This window comes from Suncus etruscus, chromosome 12, assembly GCF_024139225.1.
Source record: "Suncus etruscus isolate mSunEtr1 chromosome 12, mSunEtr1.pri.cur, whole genome shotgun sequence".
In the NCBI taxonomy this organism is placed as follows: domain Eukaryota; kingdom Metazoa; phylum Chordata; class Mammalia; order Eulipotyphla; family Soricidae; genus Suncus; species Suncus etruscus.
Window position 1 is genome coordinate 3,724,467 of NC_064859.1, and position 22,345 is coordinate 3,746,811.

Sequence of the window (22,345 nt, forward strand, 5' to 3'; positions counted from 1 at the left end):
GTGAGTAGGCCATTCGCCTGCATGCAGCTGACCCAGGTTCAATCCCTGGCATCCATATGTTCCCTCAAGCCTTCCAGAAATCATTTTGACCAGAGAGCCAGAAGTAACCCCTGTGCACCATGGGGTGTGGCCCCAAAACAAACAAAAAACATAGAACGTGGTTTGAATGCCATTTTGTAGATGGATGTTATAGGAGGAAGGAACTTTCTAGAACCAAACAACATATGACAGAGCTATAGCCAGTCGGTGCTTTGGATTCTTTGGTTTTTTGGTTTATGATGTTCTTTCCATTGTTGTTGGGCCCATGCCCAGCAGAACTCAGGGGCCCTAGCCATGGTTTTGTTTTCGTCTTTTGTTGTGGACATCTACCTCCCACCCCCATGATTTCTGCCTATGAGAAAGGGATGGAGAGTCCAAGCAAAGCCTTTTGCTGTGGCAGGAACAGGGGCTGCCTGTACTCTTTGGCAAGAGGGGACTGAGCCCTATTCCAGTCTTTACACCGGGCAGGAGAGGCAACTGGGCTCTATCTTGGGCCCTTTTCCTGGCATCTGCTGGCATTTCTAGCCTTACATTCACATGGAATTCAGCATTAGGTTCATAAGGAACTCAGCCCCAAGGACTGGGTCCCTCTCAGAGCTCGTGTCTGCTGAGGAACTGAACCAGAGCCAAGAGCATGAGCTAAAGTCCTTTCTCTGTTTCTGTCGGTTTTGAGGCCACACCCAGCAATGTGGTGCTCAGGTGCTACTTACTCTCTCCTCTATGCTGGAAGAGATGGAGAACCCCACAGTGCTAGGATCTGAACCCATCTTCCAGCATTCCCAGAATGTGCTCCAGCCCATTGAGCTTGCTCTTGACCCCAAAAGTCTATTGACTCTAGCAACTTCCTAAGCAGCCCAGGCACCCATAGTATGTGAGGACGGTGTGGACCTGCGCCCTAAGGAGCCTGCTCTGGCATAGTCTGGGATTTGAACTGGGGGCCAGGCAGGCACGTACTCTACCCTCCTATGCTATTTATTCCTGGGGGCTCCAGTGTCTGGAAGTGGAGCTTCAAACACTGCCTGAGATGATCCCTGAAATGTGAGAGAACAGAGGGTTACTGGGGCACCATCAGGGATTTGGACATGGCTGGAGCACCATTTGGGAAGTTCAAGTTCCACACAACTCTGAAATGAGTTAAGCAACTGAGGGACTGGGATGTTCTTGTTCCTGCTGAACTCAGAGGACTGGAAGAGCCGTTTGGTCATCCAAAGCAAACTCTAAACCAACTGCCAGTGACACTCCCCCCCACCCCCGGGGCTGGCCATGCAACCTGTCTCCTAGCTCCAACTGTGGAAAGGGGTATCTATCCCATTTTTAATTTTCTTTGCATTCAAAAGATTTATTCCTAGTTATTGCAATTGGTAACTGGACATGTGTGGGGAGAACCTCAGAAGCATGCTGTGAGGTAGGCAGGGGAAACCGACCAAAACATTTACAATTGTCTGGCGAAACCAAACATAGCTGTATGTTTTGTGGAGATATGTTAAAAGAGAGACATACTCGCTGCTCATTTAAGGCTGGAGGGATGAACCTGTTGGGTGTCCCAGGCCTTGAACCCAGAGGATATTGGCTTTGTATGCTAAATGCTTTTAATATGTAACTTGGTGTGGTAGTTTGTGACTATGGAGATCCTCATCCTTTGTGCTACTTTGGGGACTTTTAGGGTGACTGGAACTGTGTTGGAAGGAAATGGATATGCTTGGCAGAGTTCTGTTTCAAGAGCCATGGCCATATGACACCGTGATGACTAGACAGGGCCATAGCTTGAAACTCATCCTAAAGAGACATCCCACAGGAGATTTGTGAGTCCTCAGCTCCTCCTCCTCTTCCTCATTCCATTCTTCTCCAAGTATATGAAACATACAGGGCAAGGGAGCTGATATGGGGTATAAGGAAAGGCGACACTTTGGTGAACAAGCCACCTTCACAAGTTCTCAGGAGAGCATCTCCTCTTTTCCTCAGCTCAGTCTTTGGTAGTGTTTGTGGGCACTGCCTAGTGCTCCGTGCCACACATACAGAACCCACATACCTGCAGAAGAGAATAAGCACTCCTCAGGGTACCTATCACTAGTGATCTGGAGCTGTTTCATGGATGGGAGTGATAGGGTTGGGTGCTTGTCTTGCATATAGCCAATCTGAATTCTATCCCCGGCATCCCACATGGTCCCCGTGGCACTGCCAGGGTACAGAGCCAGGATGTGGTTGATGAGGCTCAAACACCAGAAGGAAAGACATAAAAGTGCTGGTAAACAGGACTCCCACCCCAAGGTCATTCCCTAATGGCATCTGGGGTTTGATGATTTGTGTTAAAAACCTTCACTTCACTTACATGAACCTTCTCACTGACACCCTGACTTCTAGCTAAAGGTTTATCAATCACAATGATCGATATATTGGTCTTATCTATTTGGGCTCTGTGATGGCTTCTCCAGACATCTGTCATGCCTCCGAGTAGATTATTGCCAGAAAGAACCTTTAAGTTATGAAGGTATTAAATATTTCATGGGGCTGGAGCAATAGTATAGCAGTAGGGCATTTGCCTTGCATGTGGCCAATCTGGGACGAACCTGGGTTTGATCCCCAGCATTTCATATGGTCCCCTGAGTCTGTCAGGAGTGATTTTGAACGTAGAACCAGGAGTAACCCCTGAGCACTGTTGGGTGCTCAAAAAAACAAAACTAAATAAATATTTCTTGTTGCAAAAGTTGTATATGTAGGAATTATTTCCTTGATGAAGCAAATGTTTTTAATTAGATCCCATGAATATTGTGTTTCATTATGTATTTTGGGAGTTACACAAAACTGGGTAAATTCCAATCACATATTAGATGAGCATTTGTTTATAAGTTTTTTTATCTAGTCCCCTAGAAAAACAACTGCTTGTTGCAAATCTGTGTAAAAATTTTAGCACTTATTTATTTTGCTGATGCCATAATAAACTAGCATTCTTTTGCCAATTCTCTACAAAATAAACAGTTTAGGCACCCTGGTGTAGGGCAATTCCAGCAACTGCAGCAGTGGCAGTTAATGCAATTAATCCCGTGATTCCAAAAATGAACAATTTTATAAACGTTAGGGACCTTCTCAGTATCTTGTCTAAAAATCTTTCTTTTTTTTGGGGGGGGGGGGCCACACCCGGTGACGCTCAGGGGTTACTCCTGGCTATGCGCTCAGAAGTCGCTCCTGGCTTGGGGGACCATATGGGACGCCGGGGGATCGAACCGTGGTCCGTCCGAGGCTAGCGCAGGCAAGGCAGGCACCTTACCTTTAGCGCCACCGCCCGGCCCCTAAAAATCTTTCTATAATATAAATTAAAGGGGAATCCTGCTATGCCCTGGGATATTTAGCTGGCACCCATAGATTAGGACTTGGGCTTTAAATAAATAAAAGGGAGTATGTAAAATTACAGGCTCTTAAATCTGGCCTGAGGGTCTTTGTAATCTGGAGAATTTTTTCTAAAAGCTGAGGCCCACCTGGAGTGGAGGCTGTCTCAGGCCATTTTAAGGAGTTAGATACATAATAGTTGAAATTCTAGATTTCCCGGGCCAGAGAGATAGCACAGCCGTAGGGCGTTTGCCTTGCATGCTGCTGACCCAGGAGGGACCCAGTTCATTTCCCGGCATCCCATATGGTCCACCAGGGGATGATTTCTGAGTGCAAAAACCAGGAGTGACCCCTGAGCCCCGCTAGGTGTGGCTCAAAAACCAATCAATCAACAAAGTTTTAAAATATTTTTTTTATTTTTGGGCCACACCCAGCGTTGCTCAGGGGTTTACTCCTGGCTGTCTGCTCAGAAATAGCTCCTGGCAGGCACGGGGACCCTATGGGACACCGGGATTCTAACCAACCACCTTAGGTCCTGGATCGGCTGCTTGCAAGGCAAACACCGCTATGTTATCTCTCCGGGCCCTCAGGAGCGATTCCTGAGCGTAGAGCCAGGAGTTAACCCCTGAGCGCCACTGAGTGTGGCCCAAACACACACACACACACACACACACACACACACACACACACACACACACACACACACACACACACACCAATCTATTACAGCATTCCTTTTGACAATTGCTCCTGGTAAGGAAAAATGAGCACATAGATGCATAATAAGTACTTAAGCTTGATGATTCTGCAGATGCTTTTATAGTTCTATAAAAGGGACACCTGTTTCCTCCATGGTGCTACTATTCCGTAGTATACCTGCACTACTATAATTATGTATTGGCTATCAGAAAAAAATATTTAACTCATTCAGCACAGCTTTTTTTTTTTTTTTTTTTTTTTTTGGTTTTTGGGCCACACCCAGTGACGCTCAGGGGTTGCTCCTGGCTTGGGGGACCATATGGGACACCAGGGGGAGCGAACCACGGCCCATCGCTGGCAAGGCAAACACCTTACCTCTAGCGCATTTGTTCTGGCCCCCAGCACAGCTTTCAATAATTGAGTCACTGTTTTGTTTTGGGGCCACACCCGGCGATGCTCAGGAGTTACTCCTGGCTCTACACTCAGAAATAGCTCCTGGCAGGCATGGGAGACCATATGGGATGCCAGGGATCGAACCTGAGTCCATCCTGGGTCAGCAGCATGCAAGACTAATGCACTACCACTGTGCTATTACTCCTGCCCCCGAGTCACTGTTTCTAATTCCATTCTCTGGGCAGAGGAATATGATGTCTGCCACACTTTCATAGTGGACCCCTAAGAGCCTGCTTTTCCACTATGATTCCCATTAGTAAAGTAGGTGGGCTCATTGACTAAGATTTTTCCATTCTATCTAAAAAAGTCTCGTTCTCTTTTGTTGCAAAATATGAGGCAAAAATATCCATTCCACTGTTCTTTCCTGTTGATTCAACACACCTGTGGGAGAATATTTAGATGAAAAAACTAGCAGATTTATTTATAGAATGTGTGTCTACATTCTAATATGCTTCGTGAATTCTAGTTTGTACCCATTCTAATTCTAATTAAGCAGTTATGATAAATGTTAAATAATTATCTTAATCCATACATGAGGATGTTCTAAGTAAGCCAACCAAATTTTTGTTTCCTGAGAATAGTTTAGGGTACTTAATTAAAATCAATCCTGAAATTTTTTTTTGGTTTTAGGGCCACACACAGCGGTGCTCAGGGGTTACTTTTGGCTCTATGCTCAGAAATCACTCCTGGCAGGCTCAGGGGACCACATGGGATGCCGGGATTCAAATCACCGTCCTCCTGCATACAAGGCAAACACCCTACCTCCATACTATCTCTCCAGCTCCACAAATAACATTCTTATTCGTTAAATGGCTAAGGTATTAAATTGAATGTTCCTCCTGAATTTAATCAAGATCTATGCTGTCTCCTGCCTGTGTCAATTGTTCCTTTAGCAGTGGAGTAAACAGCTTGAAGCTGATTAGTTTGGACAAGCACCTACACTTGAGCCTGAGGGAACTGGTGTATTATCAGAGCTGTAAGGCCAGGCCGAAATATTGACAAATGTGGATGTTCCTTGAGCCATTTAATTTTTTTATATTTTTAGTTTGGGGACCACATCTGGCAGCACTCAGGGACTACTCATGGCTCTGCACTGCTGGCAGGCTCGGGAGATCAGATGGGTTGCCAGAGATCGAACCAGGTCGTATGCAAGGCAAATGCCCTACCCACTGTGCTACTATTGGCTCTGCACTCAGAAGTCGCTCCTGGCAGGCTAAGGGGACCATATGGGATACCAGAATTCAAACTACCATCCGTCCTGGATTGGCCGCATACAAGGCCAACACCCTACCACTGTGCTATCTCTCCGGCCCCTTGATGGGAACTTTTAAACTTAATATAAGGTATGCTAAAAGTAGTAGCTAAGTAATATGGTCACCTGCCATAAATTTTTTTGGGTGGTCACACCCGGCAGTGCTCAGGGGTTTCTCCTGGCTCTACGCTCAGAAATCGCTCCTGGCAGGCTCAGGGGACTATGTGGGATGCAGGGATTCGAACCACCGACCTTCTGCATGAAAGGCAAACACCTTACTTCCATGCTCTCTCTCCAGCCCCTCACCTGCCATAATTTGATGAAACTGACTAGCACTCATCATTACTAAGAATTCTACGTATTCGTCATCAATAATCCCAATGAGGGCCCGGAGAGATAGCACAGCAGCATTTGCCTTGCAAGCAGCTGATCCAGGACCAAAGGTGGTTGGTTCGAATCCCAGCGTCCCATATGGTCCCCCGTGCCTGCCAGGAGCTATTTCTGAGCAGACAGCCAGGAGTAACCCCTGAGCACCGCCGGGTGTGGCCCCCAAAAAAAAAAATCCCAATGAGGGCTTAAACACCCTTACTAATAAGATTGCTTCTACCTGTATTGTATTAGGAGGTATGAGTCAATGAATTCCTGTCTCTACCTTAGTTATTTCCTTTCTTTTATTTATTTTTTATGGTATTTAGGCCACACCCGGTGACACTCCAGGGTTACTCCAGGCTATGCGCTCAGAAATCGCTCCTGGCTTGGGGGACCATATGGGGCACCAGGGGATCAAACTGAAATCTGTCCTAGGTTACTGTATGCAAGGCAAACGCCCTACCACTTGCACCACAGCTCCAGCCCTCTTCCTTATTTATTTCTATGGAACGAGCCAGCAGAACTCCTTATTTTTTTGCTAAATAAATCTATGGTGACACTTAGTGCCCTTTCAAGGAAAAGCTCTGAAATTTCTTGGTAGGGAGATTGACCTGGGGTTGTTTTGGGTACTGCAGATGAAGATTCTCAGTGTTGTTTAGAAGAAGCCCTTGGATAAGGCCCCAATTCCCATTTCTCTGCTGTAAAGGCTGCCCACCTTTGTCAAATTTAGATCTACACTAACTAGACCAGTGTTTGCCTCTGCCACAGTCGGTACACGTTCTAGGCTGCAAGATCTGGGTATATTTTATTCCTGGGTTGGGAGGCCTTAGTATTATGACATTCTTTCTGTATGTGTCCAGGTTTGCCCATTTAAAAGAATTTCTACATTTTTCCTTCCTGTTTATTCCTTCCTGGGTTTCACTTCAGAGTTGCATTTGCATTTTATGACTCTGTCCCTATATCATTACAAACTTAATATAATCTTCAAATTTTCCTCCTGCTGATTTCACTGCTCTTAAAGCTCTCTGACAATCTGTAGTAGCATTGTCAAAGGATAGAATTGAAATGTCTCTAACTCCAGGAGTAGGTGTAGTCTTAATCAGGTTGTCCTTTAATTGGGCAAAGAATTCCACATAAGGCTCATTAGGCCTTTAACAAAAGTCGAAACTTTAGATCCTAAAGGAGTAATTTTTTCCCAACCTTTCAGACAGTAATAGCTGTCTTTGGAAAAATTTGGGAAACAGCTCGATCATTATCTTCTTGTTGGTTGAAATCTGCCCGGTTCCCAGAGCCTATCTATTTAATCCATAGAGATAACAATCTATGTGTTAGCTTTTGCCTTTCTTATTTTGTTGGCTTTTGTTTTTGTGTTTTTTTATTTGGGGGCCACACCCAGTGGCACTCAGGGATTACTCTTGGCTCTGTGCTCAGAAATTACTCCCAGCAAACACAGGGAACCATATAGGATGCCAGGAATCGAACCTAGGTTGGCCGTGTGCTAAGACAAAAGCCCTACCTGCTGTACTATAAAACTCCAGCCCCCAGCTTTTGTATTTCTAATAATCTGTTGTAGAGACTCATCTGCCCACCATTTTTTAAAAAGAATTCAGGGGCCGGAGAGATAGCATGAAAGTAAGGCGTTTACCTTTCATGCAGAAGGTCGAATCCTGGCATCCCATGTGGTCCCCCGAGCCTGCCAGGAGTGATTTCTGAACGTAGAGCCAGGAATAACCCCTGAGTGCTGCCGGGTGTGACTCAAAAACCAAAAAACCAAAAAAAAAAAAAATTTTCAGCGGGGGGGGGGGGGGGGTGCCTATGGCCAACCCAAGACAGACCCGAATTCAATTTCTAGCCTCCCAAGAAAACAAAAATCAAAACAATAGAGGCTGGAGTGATGGCGCAGGCAGTAGGGTGTTTGCCTTGCAATATGCTAACCTTGGATGGTCGGAGGTTCGATCCCCCGGTGTTCCCCGAGCCAGGAGCAATTTCTGAGTGCATAGCCAGGAGTAACCCGTGAGCATCACCAGGTGTGGCCCAAAAAAAAAAAAAAAAAAAAAAGCAAAAACAAAAAATATTCTCTAAAAAATCCTTGTAACAGGGTGATGAGGAGGGGGATTTGTATTTCATAATTGGAGCTGTAAGAAAGCGGTTCTTTTCCTCTTCCTCAATCTCCTCAGACTGTTTCTCCTACAAATTCTGAGTTTTTAATTCTTTCTCCTTTCATTCTTTTAACCCTGTTTCCTCTTTTAACTGTAGTCCCTCTGATTCTATTTACTATGACTCTAATGCTGACCAAATCAAGTGACATAAAAATACACTCAGGGGGCTGGAGAGATAGCATGGAGGTAAGGCGTTTGCCTTTCATGCAAGAGGTCGTCGGTTCGAATCCCAGCGTCCCATATGGTCCCCCGTGCCTGCCAGGAGCAATTTCTGAGCATGGAGCCAGGAGTAACCCCTGAGCACTGCCGGGTGTGATCCAAAAACCACAAAAAAAAAAAAATACACTCAGAATTAGATACAGAGGCCCCTTATCTATGAGCTTTTATTAAATCTGAGATAACTTTCCTCCATCCTTCAAATGTAAGGTCCCTTATAAAAACAGTAGATTACAATGCTGCTTAATAGCCTGAGTAGTTGTTGAAAGGCTTCTTTTTTACATTTACTGTTTGTTTATTTTTGTTTGGAGGCCACACCTGATGACACTCAGGGGTTCCTCCTGGCTATGCACTCAGAAATCATTGCTCCTGGCTCAGGGGACCATATGGGACGCCGGGGGGATGGAACCTTGGTTCGTCCTAGGTGAGTCACATGTAAGCAAATGCCCTGCCGATGCACCACCGCTCCGGCCCCTTCTTTTCTCATATTTTACTCCTGTATTGTACATTAGCAGTCTTAGGAGACAAGTGTACTCCTCTTTTTAGAAGTACTATTCCCCATCATTACCGTGATTAACGAATTCCCAGAACACTCACCCTTGGAACTTCACTCGCTCCAACCCTTGGGAGTTCTCTGGCTTGCTGGGGGGTGCCCCTCTTTCAGTTTTGGTTTTCTTTCAGTCTTCATGGTTTTCTTCAGCTTCATTCATTCCAGTTGACATCAGACATTTCCTACTGTTCTAGGTTCCCATCTGAGTCCCTCTTGTTGGAATCCAGCTCCAAGTGAACAGTCCTGATGCAGGGCTACTGCGAGAATTAAGAAAACAAGGTAGGAGGCCAGAGTGATAGCACAGCAATAGGGCATTTGCCATTGCTGACTTGAGACGGACCCAGGTTCAATCCTCAGCATCCCATATGGTCCCCCGAGCCTGCCAAGAGCGATTTCTGAGCATACAGCCAGCAGAGCGCCGCTGGGTGTGGCCCAAATAACCAAAAAAAAAAAAGAAGAAGAAGAAGAAGAAGAAAGAAGAAGAAGAAGAAGAAGAAGAAGAAGAAGAAGAAGAAGAAGAAGAAGGAGAAGAAGAAGGAGAAGAAGAAGAAGAAGAAGAAGAAGAAGAAGAAGAAGAAGAAGAAGGAGAAGAAGAAGAAGAAGAAGAAGAAGAAGAAGAAGAAGAAGAAGAAGAAGAAGAAGAAGAAGAAGAAGAAGAAGAAGAAGAAGAAGAAGAAGAAGGCAGACATTAGAGAAACAGGCATTATTAGCCTTCCACTACGTAAAAGGAGAAATCATGACCCAGTTCACACAGAGAAGATAAGAAAGTCACTGTGTTGATGGCTACTTGTTCAAAGCCATTCCACTGAGGAACCCTGAAAGGTCCTAGAGAAGCATAATCATTGTTGTAAGTCTGTGTCTATGTGGTTATTCTCCTTGAACTTTAACATAAGGAAATATAGGCAAATTCACATGCCCCAAAGAGAAGAGCTTGAATACTGCTAAAGAAAATCATGCTCAAGAGGAGAAGCATGGACCAAGTGTGATAGCACAGTGGTAGGGCATTTGCCTTGCATGCAGCTCACCCAGGACAGAGCCAGATTTGATCTCCGGCATCCCATATGGTCCCCAGAGCCTGCCAGGAGCGATTGCTGAGCACAGAGTCAGGAGTAAGCCCTGAGCACCAGCAGATGTGGCCCCCAAACAAACAAATAAATAAAAACCAAACAAGCAAAAAAGAGGTGAAGCAAATGGGAGTCCCAGGTTTGGTGCCCAGCACCCCATGATTTCCAGAGCCACTGGCACCGAGACCTCCCCTACTGTGATGACAGGGAGGGGAGGGGCTGGCAGTTCCACACACACTTTGACTGTGGTGTTTACAGCCCCCCCCACAGTTGTGGTTGTGGGGCCCACCTGTAAATTACGGCAGTTGCCTGAGACATTCCCTTTGCTTAGGTGCTGGATTCAAACAACAGAGCCCCATGAGCAAGCTCATAGGCCTAAGAAGAAGGCTCGTCATGGCCGCTTGCTCACAGAGAAGGTACTTAGCCAGTGAGGCAGCCCCAAAGAATGTTTCCTTGTTTCATTTCCCTTTTCCTTTTCCATTGTTGTTATGAAGCTGAGAGTTGCACAATTTGTTGTGATGCTCACATACTCTTCCCTGTGGTGGGTGTGCTGTGGCTTGGCAATGCTGTGAGGATCGCTCTTGGTATGTGGGGTGAGCTGGGGATCAAACTCTTAGGCTCAGGCTATCACGAAGCCACATCCAAAGTTCTCAAACATGCAGTTCTGAATTCCTGCCCTCCAACTTCACTGGATCCTAGGTCTTCCTTAGCACATATTCATTCTACTTCCTAGTTTTTGTTCTTTGCAAAAGCTCTTTTACACATCCCTGACCTTCTCAAACACTTCCCCCAATGTCCACATTCAAAAGACAGAAAACTCATTCTTCATTAAACTTGAGGCAGCAGATAGAAATCCTTTACTTCTTGTAGCTGGGGAGATAGTACAGCAGTGGATAGGATGCTTGCCTTGCACGTGGCAAACCCAGGTTTGATCTCCAGCATCCATATGGTCCCCTAAGCATCACCAGGAGAAATTCCTAAGTGTAGAGCTAGGAGGAATCCCTGAGCACCCACAGGTAGGTGATCAAAAAAACTTTGAAAAGAATTCCTGGGCCAGAATGGTAGCATAGCAGTAGGGCATTTGCTTTGCACGTGGCTGACCTGGGATAGACCTGGATCTGATCCCTGGTATCCCATATGGACCCCAGAGCTTGCCAGGAGAGATTTCTGAGCACAGAGCCAGGAGTAACTCCTGAGCACCGCTGAGTGTGGCCCAAAAACTAAAATAGAAAAAGAAAATTCCTTACATCTAAGTCATAAAATTCCAAAGATGTAATGACTTTCCACACTTTGCTTTAAACCAGGACTTGCATTCCAAGGTACAAGGAGAGTTCTGGATGTCAAATTAAGGGGCCAGCTTTAAGGGGTTCTATTTCCAAAACTCCCCTTCATGCACACCCACTCCTCCTGAGGATCAGCTAAAGGAGTCGCCTGTCTGTCTGTTCGCTGTCCTGCCTCCACATTCCCAGGTGACTCCTGCCAGGGGTGATTTCTGAGTGCAGAGTCAGGAGTAACCCCTGAGCACTGCTGGGTGTGGCCCAAAAACCAACCAATAAACAAATAAAGTTTAAAAAACAAATGCTGGGCCCGGAGAGATAGCACAGCGGCGTTTGCCTCGCAAGGAGCCAATCCAGGACCAAAGGTGGTTGGTTCGAATCCCGGTGTCCCATAGGGTCCCCCGTGCCTGCCAGGAGCTATTTCCGAGCAGACAGCCAGGAGTAACCCCTGAGCAATGCCGGGTGTGGCCCAAAAACCAAAATTAATTAATTAATTAATTAATTGATTGATTAATACATAAAAAACAAATGCTCCTGTGCCCAGAGGAAAGGAGTACCTGCTTGCAAGTTGTGTTCGCAGCTGTCACTTCTCAATGTCAGCACCACCTCTTGTTCGGCCAAGCTCCAGCTGAAAAAGGGGGTACACAACTGGCTTCCACCCGGGTTTGATCCTGGCATCCCATAGGGTCCCCTGAACCTGCCAGAAATGATTTCTGAGCCCAGATCCAGGAGTAGTAACCCCTGAGTGCCGCTGGTATGGTCCTCTTAAAAAATTATTTTGGGGGCCCGGAGAGATAACACAGCGGTGTTTGCCTTGCAAACAGCCGATCCAGGACCTAAGGTGGTTGGTTCAAATCCCGGTGTCCCATATGGTCCCCCGTGCCTGCCAGGAGCTATTTCTGAGCAGACAGCCAGGAGTGACCCCTGAGCACTGCCGGATGTGGCCCAAAAACCAAAAAAAAAAAATTTATTTTGGGGGACCGGAGAGATAGCATAGAGGTAAGGCATGCAGAAGGTCATTGGTTCGAATCCCGGCATCCCATATGGTCCCCTGAGCATGCCAGGAGCGATCTCTGAGCATGGAGCCAGGAGTAACCCCTGAGCACTGCCGGGTGTGACCCCCAAAACAAAAAAAATTATTTTGGGGGGCCGGAGTAGTGGCGCAAGCGGTAAGCCACACGCTAATCTAGGATGGACCGAGGTTCAATCCCCAGTGTCCCATTTGGTCCCTAAAGCAGGAGCGATTTCTTTTTTTCTTTTTTTTTTTTTTTTTTTTTTTTTTTTGTTTTTGGGTCACACCCGGCGATGCTCAGGGGTTACTCCTGGCTGTCTGCTCAGAAATAGCTCCTGGCAGGCACAGGGGACCATATGGGACACCGGGATTCGAACCAACCACCTTTGGTCCTGGATCCGCTGCTTGCAAGGCAAACACCACTGTGCTATCTCTCCGGGCCCAGGAGCGATTTCTTAGCGAATAGCCAGGAGTAACCCCTGAGCATCACCGGGTGTGGCCCAAAAACCAAAAAAAAAATTATTTTTCCTTCCCTCTCTCTCTCCCTTCCTCGCCGGGAATCGAACTGGGTCCCTCCTGGGTCAGCCGCATGAAAATAAATGCCCTACCGCTGTGCTATCTCTTCATCACCCACACGAGAATTTGGATGGAGAAGATCATCTCCATCCTGTCCTCCTTGCCTCCTTTCTCTCGGACCCCTGTTCTTCCACCTTATCTCCCTCAACTTCCCCTCTCAGCGGTCTTCCTCCTACCTACAACACTAGAGCCTGCCTCTTCAGGAACACCCTTCTTTGGCCCCACAACTCAGCCCTAGGGACAGCATAATCGGTGTCCCAGAGACACAGACTGTCTCTCCTCCATCTGCCATGTCGGCGCGACCTTGCAGCTCTTTTACTCACTACATACAACCAGGCTTCAGCCCAAATGCTCAGCTCTCTCCTCAGGTGACTCTTACCAAGGACTAGGAGGTCGCTCAGATAAGGGAGTCCTTCTTCCTTCTCATCTTGGTCTCACTCTCTTGGCCTTGTCAAGGTTTTCTGCGCTCCTTCCATCAGCAGCTCACCACTTTCCCACTTCAAGGCCACTACCCATTTTGGGGTTTGTTTTCTTTACACCTCAGGCACCTCTTTTTCAGGTTTCTTTGCTGAAACTTGATCCTCTAATGCTACTGTTGTTGCCTAAATGATCTCATTCAATACCAGGGTTTCCATATGTGCATTGAGGCTCAGGGAGATGGTTCAGTGGTAAAGCACTTGTATTGTATTGGTGAGGATATAATCCCAAGCCTCCATTAAAAAAAAAAAAAAAGAGGCACCGAAGAGATAGCATGAAGGTAGGGCATTTGCCTTGCATGCAGCCAATTCAGGATGAACGGTGGTTCAAATCGCAGCATCCTATATGGTTCCCCGAACCTGCCAGGAGCAATTTCTGAGCGTAGAGCCAGGAATAACCCCTGAGCACTGCCAGTGTGACCCAAAAACAACAACAACAACAACAACAACAAAAAGAGATAAAAAAATTGGAGCCAGGGGCCAGAGAGATAATAGGGCAAGTAGGTTGCTTATCTTGCACGTAGCCAACTCAGGTTACACCCCCAACATCCCATGTGTTCCCTCAAACACTATCAGCAGTAGTTCCTGTGTGCAGAGCCCAGAGTAACCCCAGAGTAGTAAACCCAGTGTAGCCCCCTAAAAATGAAAAATAATAAATATATTAAAATATTCTAAAAATTGGAGCAAGAGGTAGGATTACAGCAGGTGGGATGTACATCTTGCACACAATCTACCTGCATTCAATTCCTTGCACCCAATATGGTCCCTCAAGCCCAACCAGGAGTTCTTCCTGAGTGTAGAGGCAAAAGAAAGCCCTGAGTACTGTCAGGTGAGTCCCCCCCATTAAATGTGTTAATTGATAATGAAATAATCACTGCCACAAATGAACTCAAAGTTGAGTAGAAGGTAAACTCATGGAAGTGATTACTCAGGGGCTGGATAGCTCAAGGGTCCGGAGCATGTGCTTCATGCAGGAGGCCAGGATTCAATCCCCAGCACCCACAGAATGGAAGTAAGTCCTGGGCATCGCAGCATGTGGCCCAAAAGAACAAAACAAAAACCCTGAAAGTTCATTTGAACTATTCATGTACATGTTTTAATTTTGGGTTGTTTTTTTTTGTTTGTTTGTTTTTGTGCCATACCCAAACTATACTTAGGGGTTCCTCTAAACTCTATGTTCAGGTAACCCTCTTAGTGCCCAGTGTACCACGTGGTGCAGGAAGAACTCGGGCTCCTGCATGCAGTATATGGCGCTCAGGGGTTACTCCTGACTCTGCACTCAGAAATCACACCTGGTAGGCTCAGGGGACCATATGGGATGCCAGGGATCGAATCCAGGTCAGCTGTATGTAAAGCAAATGCCCTACTTGCTGTGCTATCACTCTGGCCCCAGGAACGCCTGTTTCTGAAACCATTCTAGATGATGCTCTAACATACAAATTAAATCTGGTCCCTTAATTGTCCCTCATCTTCAGTAGCATCTGGTACCTAGGTTTATTGTTGCTTTTTGGGTGGGAGGGGGGGCCCACATCCAGTGGCACTCAGGGGTTACTCCTGGCTCTACATTCAGAAGTCCCTCTTGGCTGGCTCAGTGGACCATATGGGATGACGGGATTCAACCAGGGTCCATCCTATGTTGGCCACCTGCAAGGCAAACACCTTACTGCTGTGCTATCGCTCCACCCCCTCCACCTGATATTAATTTACAAGTCTTTTGTTTGTTTGTTTGTTTTGTTTGTTTGTTTTTGGGCCACACCCAGCATTGCTCAAGGGTTACTCCTGGCTGTCTGCCTCAGAAATAGCTCCTGGCAAGGCACAGGGGACCATATGGGACACCGGGATTCGAACCAATCACCTTTGGTCCTGGATCGGCTGCTTGCAAGGCAAACGCCGCTGTGCTATCTCTCCGGTCCCCTATTTACAAGTCTTTATTAAGTGAAAACACAAAGGCCAGAGAGATAGGCACTTATCTTGCATTCAGTTGGCCCAAATTCGATCCCCCATACTACATATGGTTCCCTGAGATTTCCCAGTTGCAGGCCAAACTCCAAAAACAAGCAAACAAAAAAAACACATAGAAGCCAGAACATAGTGTTTTGTGCAGGGAACTTGCCTTGCTTGTGGCTGACCCAGGGTGCCGAGGTTTGGCCTAAAGTGAACAAGCCTGCAACAGGGACACTGAGAGTATCAAGAAAGAAAAAGCATGGGGTTAGGAGGTTCACAGCCTGTCCTCCACATATAATACTTATTGCTTACAACTAGTAATCATCAGAAGGAGAACAAATTCTTTGGTCAAATACTACCTAACTATCTTTATCTGGACTAGACTTTATACAACATCTCAGCGGCCTTAGTTTATGCTTAAATATCTTTGCAAATGGGGGTTTCTCCAAAGAAAACATTGTTTGACGAGGCCAGAGCGACAGCAACCAGTGGTAGGGTGTCTGCCTTGCATGCGACCGACCCAGGATGGATGGTGGTTTGAATTCCAGCATCCCATATGGTCTCCTGGGCCTGCCAGGAGTGATTTCTGAGTGCAGAGTCAAGAGTAACCCCTGAGGGCCCGGAGAGATAGCACAGCAGCGTTTGCCTTGCAAGCAGCCGATCCAGGACCAAAGGTGGTTGGTTCGAATCCCGGTGTCCCATATGGTCCCCCGTGCCTGCCAGGAGCTATTTCTGAGCAGACAGCCAGGAGTAACCCCTGAGCACCACCGGGTGTGGCCCAAAAACCAAAAAAAAAAAAAAAAAAAAAAAGAAAAAGAAAACATTCTTTGAGAAATCACACATGGAGATGGAACAGTAACAGGACCCCCTCTAGTGCAGCATGTTGCTTCAGTGCCAAATATTCTGGGTGAAAGATTCCATAAGCCTGTCCTTCTCCTTTATCTATCTAGTCCTAACAACCGGATATAGTACTGCTGGTAGTAGGGTGCTTGCCTTGCATGTGGCTGATCCAGGTTCTATTCCTGGCACCCCATCTGGTCTACTGTGCCCCACCAGGAGTGATCCCTGAGCACCACTAGATGTAGCCCCTCCCCCAAAACACGCACACTGAACCTTGTTCAGATATCCAATGAACACTTACTTCAGGCAGAGGCAATTAACAAGTTTTTGTACAAAACATAGAAGTTTATGAGCATAGCTATGATTATCACAAAGATGGGATATAGATTTACCCAGTTAATTCTGGAAGGCGATCACAAGGTAGGATTTCTCCCCGAGAGGACCTGCACTCACTCATGGAAGATACCTGACTCTCATTGCAGTTTTAAACATGGCCAACATCAGCAGAATCAGATACGTAAGCACAGCCTTCTGTACCAACTGTGGCTCATGGGCCACCTTGAGCTGCTAAAAGGGTATTTAGAGCTATTCCTTTTGATAAAACTGCATTACACTGTGTAAATCCAGGAGACTTCTGCAGGTCTGCTAAATAGAATTTGTCAATGCTTCAATAATATGTTTATAACACCCCTTGAGTTCCAGGGAAGGTTAAAAAAATAAAGCAACAGCCAAATAATCATACCAATAAAAAAATTAGGCTTTATGCATCAAGCTTTTAGAGTGAAAGAGATACTGAGCTTTCCCCCATAGAAGTCTCATATAAGCCCTGGTGTCCAAGGGACTCGCAACATACAGTAGCCTAACACATCAACTTAGGTTAGGAATGGCAAAGTAAGCTACAAGGACCTCATTGGCACAGCCCCATGTTCCACAAACCCCAGGAGGCAACTGGCAAACTGTGCCTTGGTGGGTCCATTTGTTCTGTGCAAACAAGGGAGATTGATGATTCCTGTGACCCTCATTTCTTGGGAAAAGAATGAAGAATTGCTACTTGCTGGGAAGGAAAGTCAGTCCAAACCTCAGCACAGGCTCTCTGTTAAACACCCATACTTCCTTTACAGAAGTGTTTCGGGGCCAGAGTGATAGTACAGTCAGAAGGGCATTTGCCTTGCACTTCACAGGCCCAGATTTGTTCCCCAGCACCTCATGTGGTCCCCCAAAAACTGATCCCTGAACACAGAACCATGAGTAAGTCCTGAGCACCACAAGGTATGGCAAACACACACACACACACACACACACACACACACACACACACACACACGAAAACAACAACAATAAAAGAAGAATATCAGAGGGAAACAAAATAGTTTTACTGGGCCAGAGTGGTGGCATGGAGCGGTAAGGCATGCGCCTTGCGGGCGCTAGCCTAGGACGGACCGCAGTTCGGTCCCCTGGTGTCCCATATGGTCCCCCAAGCCAGGATCGATTTCTGAGCACAAAGCTAGTAACCCCTGAGCATCACCAGGTGTCGCCCAAAAAACAAAAACAAATAGTTCTTATTGATTAAAAATTGCAAATATATGAAGGTAAAGAGAGAGGAAGTACATGTTCAAGAGCAGAAAAAAAGTAGCAAAACACACATAGACAAGCAAGCAAAATATGTGTTCAAGTTGGGGCTGGAGAGATAGCACAGCAGCAGGACGTTTGCCTTGCACGCAGCAGATTCAGGGTGGGTGGTGGTTCGAAGCCCGGCATCCCATATGGTCCCCTGTGCCTGCCAGGAGCAATTTCTGAGCACAAAGCCAGGAGTAACCCCTGAGCACCACCAGGTGTGACCAAAAAATAAAACGTGTTCAAGGTAACACAAGATTGAAGAGCAAGCCTCGACTGGCTTTCTTTATTTTATTCCTTCAATTTTGTTGTTCGTTTCAATAATGCAAAAACAAGATAGTTTATTCCAGCATGCTGGGATCCAACATTTCCTTAGACATGAGGACCCTGAGAATGGTTCCAAGGCTTTTTTTGGGGAGTGGGAAGGGTCACACCCGGCCGTGCTCAGGGCTTACTCCTGGCTCTGGGCTCAGAAGTCACTCCTGGCAGGCTTGAGGGACTAAATGGGATGCTGGGAATGCAAGGAAAACGCTTTACCGCTGTGCTATTGCTCTGAGCCCTCGCAGAGCATTTTGAAAGGCTACTGAGGTCTCCGGTCTAGGGGATTCCACCTCTAGTAGTTCTTTAAAATTATTGGTCCTTAGTACGAAGTTGCATCAGCCAAATGTCTAGGATTGGTTGTATTCAAATGCTGCATCAGCCAAACGGTTACAGTGGGCTGCAGGATCTGTGAAGGGCAATCGCACATCTCCACACTGGGGTGCGGTGTCAGACCCTACAGTTTGGGTAGGCTGCTTGCCGTGCATGCTGCCAACATCCCATGGCCACCAGAGTGATCTCTGAGCTCAGAGCCCAGGTACTCCGGAGTAAGCTTTGAGTCCCGCCACACATGAGATCCCCTCCCCAGAATAAAAAGAAATTCAGGTATTAGAAAGCATTTCTTTTTCCTATGAGAAATTTATTTTAGATTAAGTTTAAATTTCTTTATAGGGGGCCAGGGTGATAACGCAGCTGTAGGGCATTTGCCTTGCACGTGACTGACCCAGGATGAACCCGGATTCAATTCCTGGCATGCCATATGGTGCCCAGAACCTGCCAGAAGTGATTTCTGAGCTTGCAGAGCCAAGACTAAACCCTGAGTGCCGCTGGGTATGACCCAAAAGCCAAAAGTAAATACATAAATTTCTTTATAGGCTTAGTAGCCAATTCAGAAACCTATTACCGTATTTGCTGGCGTATAAGACGACCCCCTCATTTTGCAGTTAAAACATAGGTCTAGGCCTCTATTGGCTGTATCAGACAGAACGTTCCTGTGCTGCGACTGTATGGACCACCGTGAGGCGATCCCAACAAGCAAAGGTCCAAAGGTCATACTGTCATAGACTTCCTCTCTGACTCTGGCCCATCTGAGCAGCTTTTGACAGTGTAGATTCAGAACATCGTCTCATTTGCATGCATCCAAAACCTGCTTGGATTGGCTGAGTTAGAGAGGCGGTCCGAGCAGCCTGGCAGTGATTGGTGCAGAACATCGTTTCATTTGCATGCATCCAAAGCCTGCTTGGATTGGCTGAATCAGAGAGGCGGTCCGAGAAGCATTGCAGTGATTGGTGCAGATCATCGTCTAATTTGCATGCATCAAAAGCTTCCTTGGATTGGCTGAGTCAGAGGGGCGGTCCGAGCAGCCTTGCAGTGATTGGTGCAGGATCGAGTTGGAAAATTCGTTTTGTGGCAATATTCAGACAATTTTAGTTTAGCGGCATATTGAAACATTTTTCGGGATAAACTCGGCGCATAAGACGACCCCCGATTTTCGGTTGACATTTTTTTGTTTCAAAAGTCGTTGGGGCCGGGCGGTGGCGCTGGAGGTAAGGTGCCTGCCTTACCTGCGCTAGCCTAGGAGACGGACCGCGGTTCGATCCCCCGGCGTCCCATATGGTCCCCCAAGCCAGGAGCGACTTCTGAGCGCATAGCCAGGAGTAACCCCTGAGCGTTACCGGGTGTGGCCCAAAAACCAAAAAAAAAAAAAATAAGTCGTTTTATACGCCGGAAAATAGGGTAACTTACCTGTGATAACAAGGTCATAGTAAATAAACAAAGCAGGAGAAAGATTTGTTGTGTTTGGGGGCTAAACCCTTAATGCTTAGGAGTTAGTCCAGGCTCCATGCTGAGAGATCACTCCTAGTAGGTTCAGGGGACACAGTCCTGGGGATAGAATGCGGATCAACTGAGTGCAAGGCAAGAAAAGCTTTATCCACATTTCTCTCTCTAGCCCCAAATGCCTAGACTCTTTTTTTCTTTGGTTTTTGGGTCACACTGGCAACACTCAGGGGTTCCTCCTGACTCTACGCTCAGAAATCACGCCTGGCAGGCTCGGGGGATCATCTGGGATGTCTGGATTCAAACCAATGACCTTCTGCATGCAAGGCAAATGCCTTACCTCCATGCTATCTCTCCGGCCCCATATGCCTAGACTTTTCAAATGGTTGGGTTACATTATCAAGCTGATCTTGATCTCTAGTGATTCTGAGCTACATATGGTTCATAGAGCATCACTAGGCATGATTCTGAGCACACAACCAGGAATGAGCTCCCTTAATAATAAGCCTGTTGGATACCCTCTGTTCCCGAGCTTACTGGAAAATCAAATAGTTCAAAAAAAATTTTTTTGGGGGGGGCACACCCAGCGGCACTCAGGAGTTACTCCTAGCAGGCTCAGGGGACCATATGGGATGCCAGGAATTGAACCAGTCAATCCCAGGTCATCTGCATGCAAGGCAAAAGCCCTATAGCTGTGCTACCATTCCACTCCTGTCCCTCAGTATTCTCCTTGAGGCTGAAAGCTTTTGGAGACAGTACAACATATAGGACATCCCTCCCCTGTGATTAGTGACTCTTTTTTTGTGGGGGGGCCCACACCCATTGGCGGTGCTCGGGGTTACTCCTGGCAGGATTGGGGGAATCAGGCCTGTCCTGGGACGACTGTGTGCAAGGCAAACTCCCTATCGCTGTGCTATCTCTCTGGCCCCAGATTCTTGACTCTTAAACAGGCTTGACTCTAGTCTAGGCCATCCCTCCTCCCTCACAGAGAGCTCTGGCTAAAGGAGATAATACCTATCCAAAAGAGGTTGTTCCAGAAGCACTCCTAGACCCCATTCTTCGTGCTTACTTTCTCTCAAGTGCCTCACCTACACCCCTGTTGACCCTATGTCCTGTTGGCCCTTCAGCTACCCTGGTTCCTCTTTTGGCTCTATATAAGCATTGCGGGAAGGGAATAAACTGTTTTTAGTCACCAGCCTGCAACCCATTCTTTCTGTCCTGGAGGTTGACTTTCGCTGGTCGACAGAGCTGTCAGCACACCGCCAATAACAGTAACAATTAATAAAGAGATTCCCCCCAAGAGGTAAGGTGCACACCAGCTGCTAATCTTGCAGGCAGATCTAGCCCTTGTGGGAAGATTCAAAATTGCAAAATACACACCCAGTCCTCAGTCAAAGGTACAAGCCTGTGCTGCTGGGAACATGAACTTTGGCACAAAAAGCAAAACTGAATCAGTTTTTAGACTAAAAACAGCTAGACTGGAGAAATCTACTGCCTGTTTGCATAGACTGTGGCCCAGGGGAAGAAACTCCATTCTTTCCAAGCAGAGAGTTGGCAGGAATAGGGGGACAGGAGTGATTTACAGAGAACCAAGAACAGCATAAATCTCCCTCTTAACTGTTCCCCATCCTTCATCCTCAAAGCTGACACAGAGTGATCTGTCCATTGAGGTTTTCCATCTCCTTATCACCCTTTCCCTTTCTGTCATTGCCATACAAAGGACAATTCTAAAGCTAAAGTCACATCATGGGGGCTGGAGAGCTAGTACAGTGGTAGGGCGTTTGCCTTGTATGTGGTGACCCTAGATGGACCCAGATTCGATCTCCGGCATCCCATATGGTCTCCTGAGCCTGCCAGCAGCAATTTCTGAGCACAGAGCCAGGAGTAACGCCTGAGTGCTGCCAGGTGTGGCCCAAAAAAACAAAAACAAAATCAAACGAAAAACAAATAAAGTCACATCAAAACTCCACAGTCAGGTTTCTTGAGACTTGAACAGAAACCTTACAGGCTAAAGACTGACATATTCATACTGCTAAAAGGCTAACCTTAGTGAGAATATGGATCTCTCTCAAGATGGAAGAGATAGTTCAAGTAGTTGAGTGCATGTTATACATGAAAAAGGCTCCTGTTTACTACCTGGCACCACACAGTCCCTTGAGAATCGCCAGGTGTAACCCCAGAACACCAAGCTGGGAATAGTTCCCAAGAAGTGTGGCCACAAAACACAAAAAGGACAAATAGGGACTAGAAAAATAGGGGCATCCCATATGGGTCCCCAAAATGTGTATCCTAGGCAGAGAGTCAGGAGCAAACCCTGAACACCACCAGGTGTGCCCTCACACCAAAAGGACGGAGGGAAAAGAAGTAATGAAGTTTTCACCACC